Source organism: Gopherus evgoodei, chromosome 2 (genome assembly GCF_007399415.2).
Source record: "Gopherus evgoodei ecotype Sinaloan lineage chromosome 2, rGopEvg1_v1.p, whole genome shotgun sequence".
Classification (NCBI taxonomy): domain Eukaryota; kingdom Metazoa; phylum Chordata; order Testudines; family Testudinidae; genus Gopherus; species Gopherus evgoodei.
In genome coordinates, this window is record NC_044323.1 from 278,488,764 (window position 1) to 278,504,563 (window position 15,800).

Consider the following 15,800-nt stretch of genomic DNA (forward strand, 5'->3'; position numbering starts at 1 on the left):
GGTTGTAACACAGCAAAGGGAGTGGCACACGGTTCTGGAAAGAAGCAGGATGGAAAAGCACTGGCTGCACACGCCGCCCCCGAGGCAGTGTACCAGACTGAATTGGAGGGTGATGGGAAGATGCCGGTGGGCTTTTGGTTGGTTGATGGTTGGTTTCCTGTTTCCAGATACTCAGTTTGATACCTGATCATCTGAAGCTTCTGCCCCATGGGGCAGATTCCTTCTTCCATTCCCACAAGCAGCAGGGGAGCCAAAGCCAGTGGGAAAGATAGGAAAGAGTGCGCTTTCTAGCCTTCCAGATTGTGGGTATGGCTGGGACAGAGCAGGGAGCCATCTTGTGAGAATTCTCTGAGCCTTAACTTCTGCAATCTGGTCCACTGCAGAGGGAAAGACCAGGAGTCAAGGAGACAATGGTAGCACCCAGCTATTTACGTAGAGGTCTCTATGATCATTACATTGCCCACCTGTAACTATGTTACTAGGGAGAGCAGTGTAAGGGTTTTCGTAAATGACCCCTGGTTTATAGTCCTATTCACATTAATCAACTCAGTGTCTCTCTAATGGAAGGTGCTACATCGTGGAAAACTAGCCTCTGTTTAGCCAAGTTCCTCGAACGCTGCCCAGTCAGTGCATTTGACTGGTACGTACAGGAGGGAAACCCGGAGCAGTTCCTTACTTACCCTATTACCCGAGCATCTCACCAGCGTTAATATGGTAACACCTCTGCAAGACAGAAAAATGCCGTTATTCCCATTTTATATAGCGGTGAAGGCCAGAAGGGCCCACTAGATCATGTAATCTGACTTCCTGTATACCACAGTCCACCCACTCGGGGAACTGAGGCCCAGAGCCTATGTCCCATTGATTGGAATGGGAGGGAGGCACCTGTATACCTTTGAGGCTGTGGGCCAGAGAGACTTAGCTTATTCTGGAAGTTTTTGTCAGATCAGGGAATTGAACTCAGGATTCTTGAATTCAGGCCATTGCTCCTTCTGTTATGATCCTTTCCTCTGTGTGACCCTCAACACCACTCATCCAGGATGGAGAAGGGAGAGAATGAAGGAAGGCTGTCACTTAACTGGTGCCAAAACTCCAGTCATCCTGGAAGCAGTAACATGTTCTCCTCAGAACAGGCTGACTACATAAAGCCCTTTCTAAGCAATACTGCTATCTCTTTTAGGGAAGAGAGTCCTTCCTCCGGTTTTGGGGGTGTTCCGAGGTTTTGTGGTTCAGCTTTCAAGCTGGTTATTGATAGTAGGGATGTTTTCCTTTTGACTTCATCTGTTGCCGATGCTGCAGAGCTGGCTGTGCCCTTAGAAGGTTCCTATCTTTCTATCAGGTATGACTAATTGCATTGGGGCAACAGTAACTGTGATAACGTCGTATTTTTCTCTAGAACAGCTCTGTTAGAAACTGCCTGGTAGTTGAACCCTGTCGAATGTTTTTGCAGGGCTTTTGCTGATAACTTGTGAATGTGGGCGAATATGGAAAGCACGGGATATTCCACCCCATCTGTGACACACACAAAGGCCAGGAACAGACTTGTTTTTATCAGTTGCTTGGGCCAGCTTTTAGCTGTGCATTGTGGCTGCTGTGCAGGAAACTGACCAGTTGTCACCTCTGTAGTGTTTCGGGAAGGCCACTATGGACACTGGCGGGTGAGGGCCTGCATCCAACCAACAGCAGGGCTGTTGCTTGTAGCTCCAAACTAACCCTTCTTTCCCCTGGTCTGTGCATCTGCTGTGCTCTGTCTCCCTCTGATCCCCAACGCTTGCCGCCTCCATCTATTCAGGGCACCAAGTGGGAGAGTTCAAATGAGGGGCTGAGACAAACAGGCATATAACACCGAGTGGCTGGCAGCCGGCGAGAACAAGAGGGCAGGGGCCCTTAGGGTATGTCTATGCTGCAGTTAAAACCTCCTGGCTGGTCTGTGCCAGCTGACATGGGCTCACGGGGCTCAGGCTAAGAGGCTGTTTAATTGCAGTGTAGACACTCGGGCTGAAGCTCAAGGTCTAAGCCCCTGTGAGGTGGGAGGATCCCAGAGCCCAGGCTGCAGCATGATCTCGGATATCTATACTGCAATTAACCCAAGCCCCTTAGCCTGAATCAGCTGGCATGGACCGGCTGCAGGTATCTAATTGCAGTGTAGATACACCCTCAGTTTCTCTTGACACTGGCAGGGGTGGAATTCCTCTTAAATTGCTCCTGGGAGTGGAGAGGTAGGAAGGTGCAAGAAGCCTAGGGAGAAAGGATGTTCCAGTGTTAGGGGACTAGCCTGGGACTTGGCAGATCTTGGGGCAAGTCCCTGTTCTGCTGATACTGACATTGGGAAGTCACTTAGGCTACATCTCTACTGCAGCTGGGAACGAGCCTCCCAGCCTGTATCGAGACACTAAAGCTAGCGGGCTTCAGCTAGTGCACGAAGAATAGTGGTTTCCGCATTGTAGCTTGGGCCAGCTCAGTCTGAGTCTGGGTGGCCAGGCCAAGCCCCCACTTGTGCTGCAACGTACACACTGCTATTTTTAGTCTGCTAGCATGAGTCTGGCTACCCCAGCCTGGGAGGCTTGCTCCCAGTTGCCATATAGACATCTCTTTAGTGTCTGAGTCCTAGCACTTCCCTAATACACAGCTGCTGCTACACTCAGAAAGCCCTCCATTAAAAGAGTGTTATTGAGGTTGCAAAATCAATACACTCAAATGTTAGGAAATGCCAGAATTGAGGTTGCTTGTGCAGAATTTAACATGGCCAAAACACTGTATTTTTTCCCCTAGCTTTGTTATCATAAAGAGCTGAACCATTTGGTCTGAGATTTCCCCCAAAAATATTCAGACTGAGGCTGACATCCCGTGTTACAGCTTGGTTAAAGTTAGCAACTGAAAAGAGTCTTACAATGGGACGAGTCTGTTAACCTTAACCGGAGACAGTGCTACCAGCCCCACCTGTAATATAATAAATATTAGATTGGGAGGTGCCCAGATATTATGGGGATGGGGCCATATAAGTGCCACAAATAGAGAGAGGTTTTTTTGGGAGAAGGGCTTGACAGAGGAATAAGATCCTGAGACCCAAGGAGTTGGTACTCTTCCTTTATCTCACCGCTCAGGGTTCACCCTTGCATCTTTGATTCTGCCCTTTCCTGGGCAGCCTCATTGCTGAGACTCGCCTTACATGCTCTGATCTCTCTGGTCTTCCTGTTCCTCATCTTGTTCCCACACAGTGTGTCCTAAACACTGCCACATAAACCATCTTTCTCTTCTGCTGCACTGCTCCATTCACTTCCCCTTGTTCTCTGTGTCACATGAAAGCTACTTGCCTTCACGTTCCAGACACTTTGCAGTTCTCCTCCCAGCTTAAGTTGCTCCAATACATAAATAATGCTTAGCATTTGCACGTTTATAGCTATCAAAGCTCTTCACAGATGTGACAAAGTTCCTCCTCTACCTTGGTGGATTCTGCACCTATTGGCAGATTTGCTCATCTCAGTGATCTTCCCCACAGTCTGGGTCAACTCCTCCTGTGTCTGATCAGGAGTTGGGAGGTTTCGGGGGAGCCTGGGCCCGCCCTCTACTCCGGGTTCCAGCCCAGGGCCCTGTGGATTGCAGCTGTCTATAGTGCCACCTGAAACAGCTGCATGACAGCTACAACTCCCTGGGCTACTTCCCCATGGCCTCCTCCAAACACCTTCTATATCCTCACCACAGGACCTTCCTCCTGGTGTCTGATAATGCTTGTACTCCTCAATCCTCCAGCAGTACACTCTCTCACTCTCAGCTCCTTGGGCCTCTTGCTCCCAGCTCCTCACACACAAATCTCACTGACTAACTGGGAGGCTTTTAACTAGTCCCAGCCAGCCCTTGATTGGCTTCAGGTGTCCCAATCAATGTAGCTATCTCCACTGCCTTCTAGAAAGATCTTAATTGGCCCCAGATGTCTTGATTAACCTGGAGCAACTGCCATCTGGTTACCATGATATCAGGGATTTGTGTAGCCTGGGGCTAACATATCTGTTCCTCACTACTTCACTGTAGCCATCTGGCCTTGCCCCATCACATATCACCCCCCTCTGTTCAACACCATAGAGTTGGGCAACTTGGGACGCCAGGCAGTGTGCTCGTGATAGACCATCAGCATTGCCGTGGTGGCATCCAGCCCTGTGCCGTATGCGGAACTGGAAGGATTGGAGGGATAAGAACCACCTGGTGACCCTTGCATTCTTTTCCTTATTTCTCTGCATCCACTGGAGGGGTGAATGGTCTGTCACAAGAGTAAATCGCCTGCCTAAGAGGTAATAACGCAGTGTCTCCATGGCCCATTTGATAGCACGGCATTCTCTCTTGACTACTGCATACTTCTGTTCTCTTGGGAGCAGCTTTCTGCTTAGGTAGAGGATCGGGTGTTCCTCTTCTCCAATTATTTGTGACAGAACCACCTCAACCCCACCTCGGAAAAATCTGTTTGTAAAATAAATTCATTGGTAAAGTCCGGGGCTATGAGTATGGGGTCATTACAGAGAATGTCCGAAGGTCTATGAATGCCTCCTCTGCTGCGTCGGTCCATTTCACCATGTCTGGACCTCGGGCCTCCACCAGGTCCATTAGAGCACTAGCCCTACTGGCGAAGTGGGGAATAAAACGTTGGTAGTAGCCTACCACGCCTAGGAACGCACGGACCTGCTTCTTTTGGGTCGGCCTGGGCCCGTTTTGAATCGCCTCTAGCTTATTAGTTTGAGGCTTCACTGTACCCCTCCTTGGTCAACAGAAACATTCTTCTGTTGACTTAGCTGTGTCTACATGGAGGGTTTTGTTGTGTTCCTCAGGAGTGTAGTTTTTTGACATGCCTATAGACATAGCTGCGCTGATATAACTTTCAAGTGTAGGCCAGATCTAGGAAAACATGACATGTTTTCAAACATGGCCTTTTTTCCTGCTGTAGACACAGTTTAACACCTTCAAAAACTTGCTGGTCATGATCCACTCCTGGGAGGAGAGGGGGAGAAAACTGGAGACTTTCAGGGGTTGGCCTAAGAGGAGAAATACAGGTTATGTTCAGTGTTACAAGGGTAATTATATCCCTCAGTAAACTCTCCTGGTTTGTGACCTTGGCCATCGCAAACGGAAAAGAGGGAGGCGGTGTGAGTCAGCAGACCTGGATTCTGTTCCCACCTCTACCGCTAACCTGCTGTGCGACCTTGGACAGATCAATAGTTCTCATTTTACATTCCCCTCCGATTCATGTTGCGATTGGGTCACTGTTTGTACAGATTCTTTTAAGAAGTAACTACCTTGCAATGACTAAAGAAAAAAAATACTGCTAATTTCCATCCTTTAGGAGTGACTGTTGGTCATTTCCTGTCTGTCTCAACCACATAATCTGCAAGTTAGTAGGGATACTGCACTGCCTTCAACATGTTCACCCTGTTTTGTTTTTGGCAGTCTAGATAGTTGCGGGACAAAACATTCTTAAAATGTTACCCTGGTTATGTTTTCGTAGACTTCACTGCCACAGTGATGTGACTTGGGTGGGAAATACCACCCGCACTACAAACATAACAGTGGGAGGGGAGTGTGATTGTCCCCTGCCCCTGTTACTGTATATAGTATAGATGGGCCTTTACAGCATTTCCTGACCTGTCTGAAAGCGTCACAATTTTAACACGTTCTCACTGTCCATCCACAAAATCTCCACTTCTTCAGTGCTTTTCAGTGGAGTTAAAGGGCACTTTCCTAATGGTTTGCAGGCAGGCAGTTGGTTGTTTGTGGGAGTGCCCACAGCGTGATAGAGGCTGGATTCTTTTCTGGAAGGCACCTGCCCTGAGGAGCTCGCGGTGTTGAGTAGATTAGGGTTAGAGTTGAGCAGACAGGGGGTAGGGGAACGGGAACAAGAAACAGAGCTTTAATGTCATCAGATTCACTGTCAGTAGCACCAAAGAGTTGTCTCCACAAATAGCCCTGGAGTGTGGATTTCAGATGCAGGTTTTTTCCCTCTCCTTTGTAAGCCACTCCACTTGTGTAACATTGCATCATTGGGTGCACTGTGTGACTTTCATACTCTGCTCTGAAGCTGCTGGCTTCGACCACTGTTGGAGCCAAAATGCCAGTCTAGATGACCTGTTCAGCTGTGACATTGGTATGTGCCTATGTCCTGTCTCTTGTGTCAGTAGACTGGACATTTCCCACCACTCTGAAGAAGAGAAGTCTGGTGGCAGTAGCAGACTGTTAATAGCCTGGTCTTGCTCCCAGTGAAGTCAGTGACCAAATTCCCCTGTGCTTCAAAGGGAGAAGGATCAGGCCCTGAAAGATAATGTGATTAACTGAGTTCTAGATTAAGAACAGGAGGAAGTGTGGTCTGCTGATTAGTATCATCCCTCAACCTCTGCCTCAGTTGCTCATCTGTATTCTACTCACTACTGTATTGCATTGCGGGGTTGTTAGTGTTAATGGTCATTAAGTTTGCTGAGTTCTTAGATAAAAGCCTAATACAAGTGCAAAGCATTATATAACAAAAGCATCCATACTATGCTCACCACTGGAGAGGAAGTTTATTTCCATGAAGCCAGATACACCGTATTGAACTGATTACTGTGCTTATGGCAGGGCCGGCCTTAGGATTTATGGTGTCCTAGGGGAGATTATTAAACTGGTGCCCCTGTGCCTGATCTGCTCTTAGCAACACAAACATAAGCTTACAGTATTGGAAAACTTGCCACATTCACGTTATTAAAACCAGTTTAACTTAATTAAGCACACTGTAATGCTGATGGACTAGCACTAAAGAAGCAGCACTATAGACAAAATTCTGATGACAGAATGATGCAAATTTTTTTTTAATTTATCAAAATTTTATTGGAAATTTATATGAAGAGGTATTGAAACAAAGATTTGTTTTTAATTAAAAGCAATCTTTCTGGCTTTTTTGGCTGCAAAATCAGTAATAATGTCATCGTATGACAAAGACAAAGTCGTGTCTTGTTCGATTGCAAGAATAGCAAGACCAGTTAAGCGTTCCTGACTCATTGTAGAGCAGAGATAGTTTTTAATGAGCTTTAGTTTTGAGAAACTCCGTTCTCCTGATGCTACTGTTAAAGGAATTGTCAGTAGAATACGAGTGGCAATGTACACATTAGGATATATGTTAACAAGTTTGCGGGTATGAATAAACTGTACCATGTCCATCACCGATTTTGCATGTGGCAACATTGATGACAGTGTACTCAATTCTTCATACAGTTCAAGTCCATTTAAATCAAAACTATCACCATGCTTCAGGAGGCTCTCTAGATTCTTGCACTTTGTCATTAATTGCTCTTGTTTTCCTATTTCGTTGAATTTAGTTATGTCATACAAAAATCCAAACTGTTCATGGTGTACTTGCAAGGTATTAAACCTTTCATCAACAGCAGATACTGCTTTATCCATCACAACATTAAAAAATTCAACCTCAAATTTCTTTTCTGGATCGTCTATGGGCATGATCTGCTGTACAGATTCTTCACAAAGAAGTGTCCCGGGCCTTTTTAACTCATATTAACTATGTATTTACTTTATGAAAGTTGGAGAAAACATTGTGAAAACGTAAAACATTGGCTGCCCAACTTCTGGGCTGGCAAAAGTTATACTGACTCACAGGGAAAAAAAAAAGCAGGAGAACCTTAGTACAACATATGGTCACTCTGTACCAGGGGTCGGGTCGGCAACCTTTCAGAAATGGTGTGCCAAGTTCACTGTAATTTAAGGTTTCTCGTGCCAGTAATATATTTTAATGTTTGTAGAAGGTTTCTCTCTGTCTATATTATATAAATAAACTATTGTTATTATCTGAGGTCTTGGCCACCGGTCCTGCTCAGGCCACTGCCAGCTGAGTAAATGAAACCCCAAACCGGCAGTGGGCTGGTGGCTGGAACCCTAGACAAGGATCCCAGGCCCTGCTCAGCCCGCTGCCGGTCTGGGGTTCTGCTCACCCAGGCTGGCAGGAGGCAGAGTGGGGCTGGCGGCTGAGCTCCTGACTGGCAAGGGGCCGGCAGCCGGAACCCTGGAGTAGCAGTAGGCTGAGTGCTGCTGGCACCCCAGACTGGCAGCAGACTGAGCCACTCAACCCCCCATCGGCCCCGCTCAGCCCGCCACCAGCCCACTCAGCCCGCTGCCGGCTGAGTGAATGGAACCCCAGGCTGACAGCAGGTTGAGTGGTTCAGCTGGCCTGCTCAGCCCACTGCCAGCCTGGGGTTCCTTGGGGGTCCCCAGGCCAGCAGCAGGTGCTGAGTGGGGCCTATGGCTGGTATCCCAGCTGGCAATAGGGCAGCAGCCGGAACCCCAGAGCAGTGATGGGCTGAGCCGCTCAGCCTGCTGCTGCATACCATCAAAAATCAGCTCACCTGCCACCTTTGACAGGTGTGCCGTAGGTTGCCGACCCCTGCTTTATACACTAGTAAGGAGATGAGCATATTACAGTTGTTGGAGGGCTCTTATCAGGAGTAACAGGCTATAGGAAAGTCAGTCAACATTTTTTGTTTCTCTGATGAAAACTGGCCCACTCCCTGCCTCAAACCAAACCTGTCACTAATAATTGTCAACAACTTAATTTTCTGTTTTTGGCTAAGATATTGATTTTTTTTAAATAATATTGAAATTGGATTCAGGATTGTTAGCAAGAATTTTTGGCAAACAAAGTTGTTAAATGACAATCTAAATGGCAACACAGTACTGCTTTCATGGTTGGCTCACCCCCAGCCCGCTGGTCCAACAGCTGCAGTAGAGGAGGAGATAGGTGGAAAACTGCAGGACCCCAAAATCTACCTCTTGGGGTGCAGAGTGGCAACAGCAGCAGCAAATCCTCAGGTCCAATCACACGCCAATGGGCACCACCACCAGCCTTATGGACCATGGTGAAGTTAGCACAGCATCTGATCTCGGGGACAGGGCACCCATGGAGCCACAGCAGCTCATCCTGCCCTATGCAGTTCCCCCCGGATGAGATGGATAGCTGGCAGCTGCCAGCCCAGGGGAGAGGCGCTCCCCAGCTAGGGTGGCCAGATCCAGATGTCCTGATTTTATAGGGCTAGTCCCGATATTTGGGGCTTTGTCTTATATAGGCACCAATTACCCCCACCTAGAGTGACCAGACAGAAAGTGTGTAAAATCAGGACAGGGATGGGTGGGGGGGTAAAAGGAGCCTATATAAGAAAAAGACCCCGAAATTGGGACTGTCCCTATAAAATAGGGATATCTGCTCACACTACCCCAATCCCGATTTTTCACACATCTGGCTAACCCCATCCAAACCCTGTGTGACATTCCAATTCTGGCTGCCTGCCCAGGAAGTGAGTTACTTACACTTTCATTCCTCAGCAAGCAGCCAGCCTCCCCTCCCCCCCCCCAGCACCTCACCCAATCCAGCCCTGACGGAGGGGAGGGAGGAGAGAGAGAGGGGTGCTCCTGGGGAGGAGGGAGAAAGGAGGGGGTGCTCCGTGGGGCAGGGGGGAGAAGAATGGATGTTATGGGAGACAACAAAGGATACTGGTTCCAGAGCCACAGCCTCACCTGACCTCAGCCGGGGGGAAAGAGTCACACTCACAGGTGAGCTCCTTTCCCAACCCCTACCCCCTCCCCTTCCCAGAGACCCCAGCAGCCAATCCCGTCCCTCAGACTGTGCTGCATTCGGCTCTCTCTAGGACCCAGCAGCCCTGCTTCTACACTGTCTGGGCTGCCTGCAGAGTGGTGCCCCCAGGCAGTGTGAGGCCCTAAGCCGTTGCCTATTCTGCCTATGCCTAAGGACGGCCCTGGCTTATGGTGTTAGATTCTGAAAGCTAAAGGGTTAGAGTTTAAAGGGGATGCTTTCAACTTGAATTTTTTAGATCTGAGAGCTTTGGGAAATGGATCAAGTTTTAAATTTCCCTAGTTTCAATAAATTTGTTTCTGATAAGGCAGCCTTTTAAATAGTAGGGCCTGTATTTTTTTTAACCGAAACCTTTAAAAATTGTTCAAGGGTTGTTCTGCTTCTCTGTTAATGTTTTATAAGTCATCTTCCCTGACATGCAGGGGAAAACAGTGAAACTGACTATAAACAAACTGATGTCAAATGAACACATTGAAAAAGTAGAAAAAAATCATTGGCTTTTACTAAGTTTTCTGTTACAGAAATCGTAGCTGTTTCTTGTAATTGTAGCGGGCCTAAAAGCATCTTTTCAAGTTGGCACAGTGCCCCTTCCTAATAATCTACCCCCTGCCTGCTAATTTTGTGCCTTGTTTATTAACGGTGAATCTTGACAGCAAATGTACTCACCTGATCATTTTCCATTCAGTTTCAGGCTTCTGGATGCTGGGAATTCTTGGAGGACTTGCATCATATGCTGACACCCAAGGAACAGTGAGCAAAGCATTGGGAATAATGAAGGCTTTTATTGTACTGCAATATATTGCTTCAGTGAGGAAAGGAATTTTGCCACATTATACAGCAGTGAAACCCATTCCGCCACTGACAGCCAAAAAAACTTCTCACCTTTTTTCCGAGACAACCGTTACCTCCAGCTAGAATTTTTTTTTTAATACAAATTAAGGTAGCAGCAGCAGAAACAGTCATATGGAGAACCAAAGACCATTTGGGACATTCCTTTCTAGCACTAACTGGAGCATGGTTCAGATAACTATTTTTGTCTTCTGTCCTGCACACGGGACTTGTATTCTGGCTCTTTAAACAGTTCTCAGAACCTCTTTACCTATGATTTATGATACTTATTATTCCTCGGGCAACTCCATGGCTAAGGAAACCCATGATGAAGAATCTAAAACGTTGGAAATTCCAGTTAATGGCTCTTCTGTGGCAGCCTGTGGAACTCCTTGCCAGATGATGTTGTGAAGGTCAAGACTATAACAGGGTTCAAGAAAGAACTAGATAAATTCATGGAGGATAGGTCCATCAATGGCTATTAGCCAGGATGGGCAGGGATGGTGTCCTTAGCCTCTATTTCCAAAAGCTGGGAATGGGAGATGGGATGGATCACTTGATTACCTATTCTGTTCATTCCCTCGGGGGCACCTGGCATTGGCCACTGTTGGAAGCCAGGATACTGGGTTAGATGAACCTTTGGTCTGACGCAGTATGGCCATTCTTTTGTTCTAAAACCTCTCCCCAGGCTGCCTGAGCCTCAGAGTGCAAATAGTCATCTCCCTCTAGTGAAGGTTTAAGCCAAGGAGAACCTGAAGGTGAAGAGGCAGGAGAAAAAGAAGCCATCTAAGGAGAGATATGACCAGGGACCAGGTGGCAGCAGCATGCTGAGGCACCCTTTCCATATTAAGTTCCATTGAAGTCAATGAGAGTTTGATTTGGCTGTCATGGAATACCTCAAGTGGTGTCACTCCCACCTTTCCTTTTGGACCCCTAGAGCTTATCTCCTCAGAGTTGCAATTGAACTAAAAGTGTGGCGTTAATCCAATGTAGTTAAACCAGTGCAAACTCTCGTGTGGATGCCTATTTTGTGTTTGAGTGGCTTGTTTAAGTTGATGAGGAGCAAGTTTAAGCTGAGCTACAAGACGACACTCTTCCATTGAAATATGAGAGAGTGCCCATGTAACAGTTTGAACGGGTTTAACTATGCCGGTGCAAGTTTGTGTGGAGACAGCATCTTCCTTTCATTCCTCTGTGAAACTCTGGCACCAAACAAGTGGCTCCAAGGCTGTCTGTACTGTCTTTTCCCGCCAACATTTCACCCACTACAGGTCTAGATGAAAGTGCCAGCCTGGACCAACCACTGGTATATCAACCACCAGGTTATCTAATGCTGCTCAGAGCAAGGCTAAACCAAGTAGTGTCTAAAATGCCAGTAGCCACTGAGCCCTGCCTACAAATAGGCACGCATCATTGCTGCCAGTGGTGGCACTGTGCTTATGGCCGAAGGATAACGCAGGACATGGCAGGGTAATACCAGGACTCCAGGACAGAGAGAATGTTCCAATGAGTATCGAAAGATATACTGTACTCTGGGCATGGTTGAATCACATTCTGGTTGCTCTGGCAAAGCTTGATAATTGTTTTTTAGTGTAGAATTATCAGTCAGAGTGGGGTAGGTAGAGCAGCAAGCCCGTTAGGGCTTTTATCTTCCCAGAACCTAGGAACAAAGACCACGAGAGAGGAAACTGGGTTGGCCAATTGTGGGGGCTGTGCACTTATCAGTCTGGGAGTTCAAAGGAAAAGGATGCAACAGTCAAATATACAAATGTATCTGGGGTTTGACTGATAAGTTACATTTCAAAGCAAAAGACAGTCTTAAAGGGACACTGACGAGTAGCTGAGGCCTAGAATGTTAATTTTTGTTTAAAAAAAAAAAGTGAGAGACTGAGGATTTCACAAAAACTAATATGGACAGAAGTGGTTTCCCTGTGGTTTGACACATTCCAGACAGGCCAAGACCGTTCCTGTCAAAGATGAGCAGTCTCTGTTTTTTGCGGTCTCTTTATCCGCAGTCTTTCAGTGGAGCTCAGAGCAGGGTCCCTGCTTTTCCACTCCAAACGATGCTCATGTTGGTGCCATATGACTTGACGATAATACTGTGCTGGATCATGGAAAACAGAAGATGAAAGCTAGGTTCACCGTCCCAGCTGAACAAAATGCAGAAACCAAACAGCTTTAAAGGGGGAAAAGTGAGAGCTACGCAATTATTCCTGTGTCAGTAACTGAAGAGATGTTACAATTATATGTCTGCCAGGTGGAATTCTACCTTAATGCACAGCGCTTGATTCCCTATTGTCTTGAACTATGTGCTGTCACTTGCACTCATTTTGCATGGAGGTGAATGACTGTTCTGGGTGAAGAATGTGACCCACATTGATATTTTAACTCTTGGTGGTGCTCTAACTCTTGGTCTCTCAGAGCCTTCGAAGACATGGTGCCTTAGGCTTTGTCTGCACTCAAAAAGTGGTACTGGCTTTACTGTCCCAGTATTAACTATTAACCCATGTAGTGTAGATGCAGTTATAATGGCATCCAGTACCTTTTTACACCAATCTTCCCCGTCACACATCTGTTTAAAAACCATATCTGTAGTTACACAGGTGCAACTTTGTGTGTAAACGAGGCCTAATAGGCCCTGTTGTTTGGTGCAAGTAGGAAAGAGGTACCATGTGGATGTCTGTCCCACAGGCTGGTTAACCTATCTTATTATAGCCTTCATCACATAGTATTTGAGTACCTCACAAAGCCTCTGTGAGGTGGGGAAGTGCTATAGTGTCCCCATTTTACAGATGGGGAGAGTGAGGCTTGTGCAGGGTCACACAGGAAGTCTGTGGTGTAGCAGGGAACTGAAGCTGGGTCTCCCAAGTCCTTCCCTGGACCATCCTTCCCTTCCAAGGAGTATGATGGAGTACATAGAACTACTTTGCATCTCAGACTCGTAATTGTCTTCCCAATTTCCTCTCTAGGATGAAGTCTGGCTAAGCCCTAGCAGTGAGTGCAGAAACAGTTGTGGGGTGGGAAATGGAGGGCCAGGGAGTGTCTGCCTGAAAGCAGCAATAAAAGAAATGTTCAGTAGGAGTTAACTCTCTGGTTTCTTTTTATTTTATTAAATGTGACTATGGCTATCTAGTGATCATCAAAAAAAAAAAAAAAAAAAAGGAACGCAAGGAAGAAATATTAACCAATGGAGAGTTGAATTCCCATCCCTAGAAATGATGAGGCCTATGGGTGCAGCAACATAGAGATGGGGGAATTTGCAGCACACTTGCTCTGGCTGTAGGTCTGTGGATCGAGAGAACTTTGACCATCAGCTTTAAAGAGAAAAGAAATCACATCAGTTGGATGCTCAACATACATTTTGGTGATCACATCAGGGAGCTTAATCTTTCAGCCTCCTATAGATGCTCACCGCATTGGGTTTGTTTTCAAGTGGCTGTGATTGGACTTGCCATTAAAGTCCCCAGCGCTGATGGGGCCTGCAGGTCCTTCCCTGTCTGAGAAGCAAAAGCTGGATGGACATAGGCTGTGGAGAGTGTTTTTGTTTTGTTTTGTTTTCCTACTGAGCACAGCTTATGAAGAATGGTTTTGAAGTGAGTGTTTTTGTCTTTCAGGGTCTCTATGCTGGAAGTGTTTATCAGTGTGGAACTGTGTCTTACTTGGAAAAGTGCTAGGAAGGGCTTTGAATACTCCAGCCCACATCTGTGTGGTGGCTGTTTGCAGAGTTGTTGTTGCAAACCAAGATAATCTTTCCATAGTTTTATCTAATACGGCAAAACAAGTGGACCTTGAATTGCATTTTACTGTCAGATTTCAATTGTATGGATATAACTAAAGGTTACTTGGAGATATTCTGTTATCCTTGTATTGACATTCCTTGTCTGATGCTTGTTGCTTGAAAATCTCCATTCTCTCTGTTTTCTAAAAGGGTAAAAATAGACAGAGGTCCTGTAGTTGCGCACACAAAAAAATAATAAAAAAAAGAAGATACCGGAAACCAATGGAATAACAAGAAATTTTTACAGAACAGGGTGTAATTGGCACCTTCTTCAATCACTTGAAGTCTTTAAATCAAGATTGGAAACTGTTCTGACAGCATTTCTGCTTCAGCCACAGAGTACAGGGATCAGCGAAGGAATTCGATGACTTCTATCATGCAGGAGGTCAGATGAGGTGATCTTAATGGTTCCTTCTGGCCTGAAAATCTCCGATTCATATTCTGAGCATGGTCAAATTTTGGAGCTTCCAGAGAGGTTTGCCTTGCGGGGATGGGGCCCACAAAACCAGTCCACTCTGTTCTGTCTTTCATTCTTGATACCCCCAAATAAACTAGGGCCTTCGGATTTTCTTGCTGGCTAGGGTGCAGTGAAAATCAGGCCTGTTATGTACATTTCAGTATTGATACCAAATGCAAATTCCACCCTGATTTTTAGGGGCCTCCCGTGACCACAGGAATTGCAGTTGCCTAATGCCAGCCATGATTCCAAACAAATCTAAGGACCAGCTGATGGCCACAGTGTAACCAACAACTGTCTGCTTTTCTCCCAGTGGAAATTGAATGCTGTGTTGTTGCAGTGTAGCAAAGAGGGGAGACAGGCTCATAAACAAGCAAATATACCCTTGTTACTGGCCACAAACGCCACACACAGACTGCCAAACCCAGAGGCACAGGGAGCTAGAAAGGCAAGGAAAAGATGCTTTAGTTACTTGCCTGTATAAAAACTCCCTGAGCAAAACAAACTCCATTGCCACAGAGTGGCTTGTGGCAATAGGAAAATTCAAGAGAGTACAGAGCAATGGAGTAATTTCGAAGAATAAAGCTAAAACTGATGCGTCAGCCTACCCTTCACTCTGGCTTTCTGTGCAGCCAGAAGTAAAAACGAAAGTTACAAGTAGAACTATGCACAGAAACGAGCACTGTCTAATCACAGCTCCTGATCCACTGCATGTGCACCTAATGACCTGGGAAATGACACCCACCCTCATCTTTTGCCGTGCTACCAGGTCAGCCAGTGATCTTGAGTCCTGTACCCCACTGAGGGCGTGGCTTCACTGCAGAGTTGACTTAGAGCCAACATGCAAGGAAAGGCCCCATCTTCCCCACACACAAACTCTGGCCAGAGTTTACCGGGGCTTTAAAACCAGATTAGCTGGCCCAGTAGGAGCTGTGTGGTAAAGCCCCAGTGAGGGCTTGGGCTGGTAACTTGCTCACTCTGCAGGGCTAACCCACCTGAGTACTGATAGTCATCCAGTGTCCAGAAGGACAGACTGGTTCTCCCACAGTTCACTGGGAAAGAATCATCGAGCGGCACAGCTTGTTGCAGCCCAAAGAACCATGGGATATGCCCCTAGAAGTCCTAGC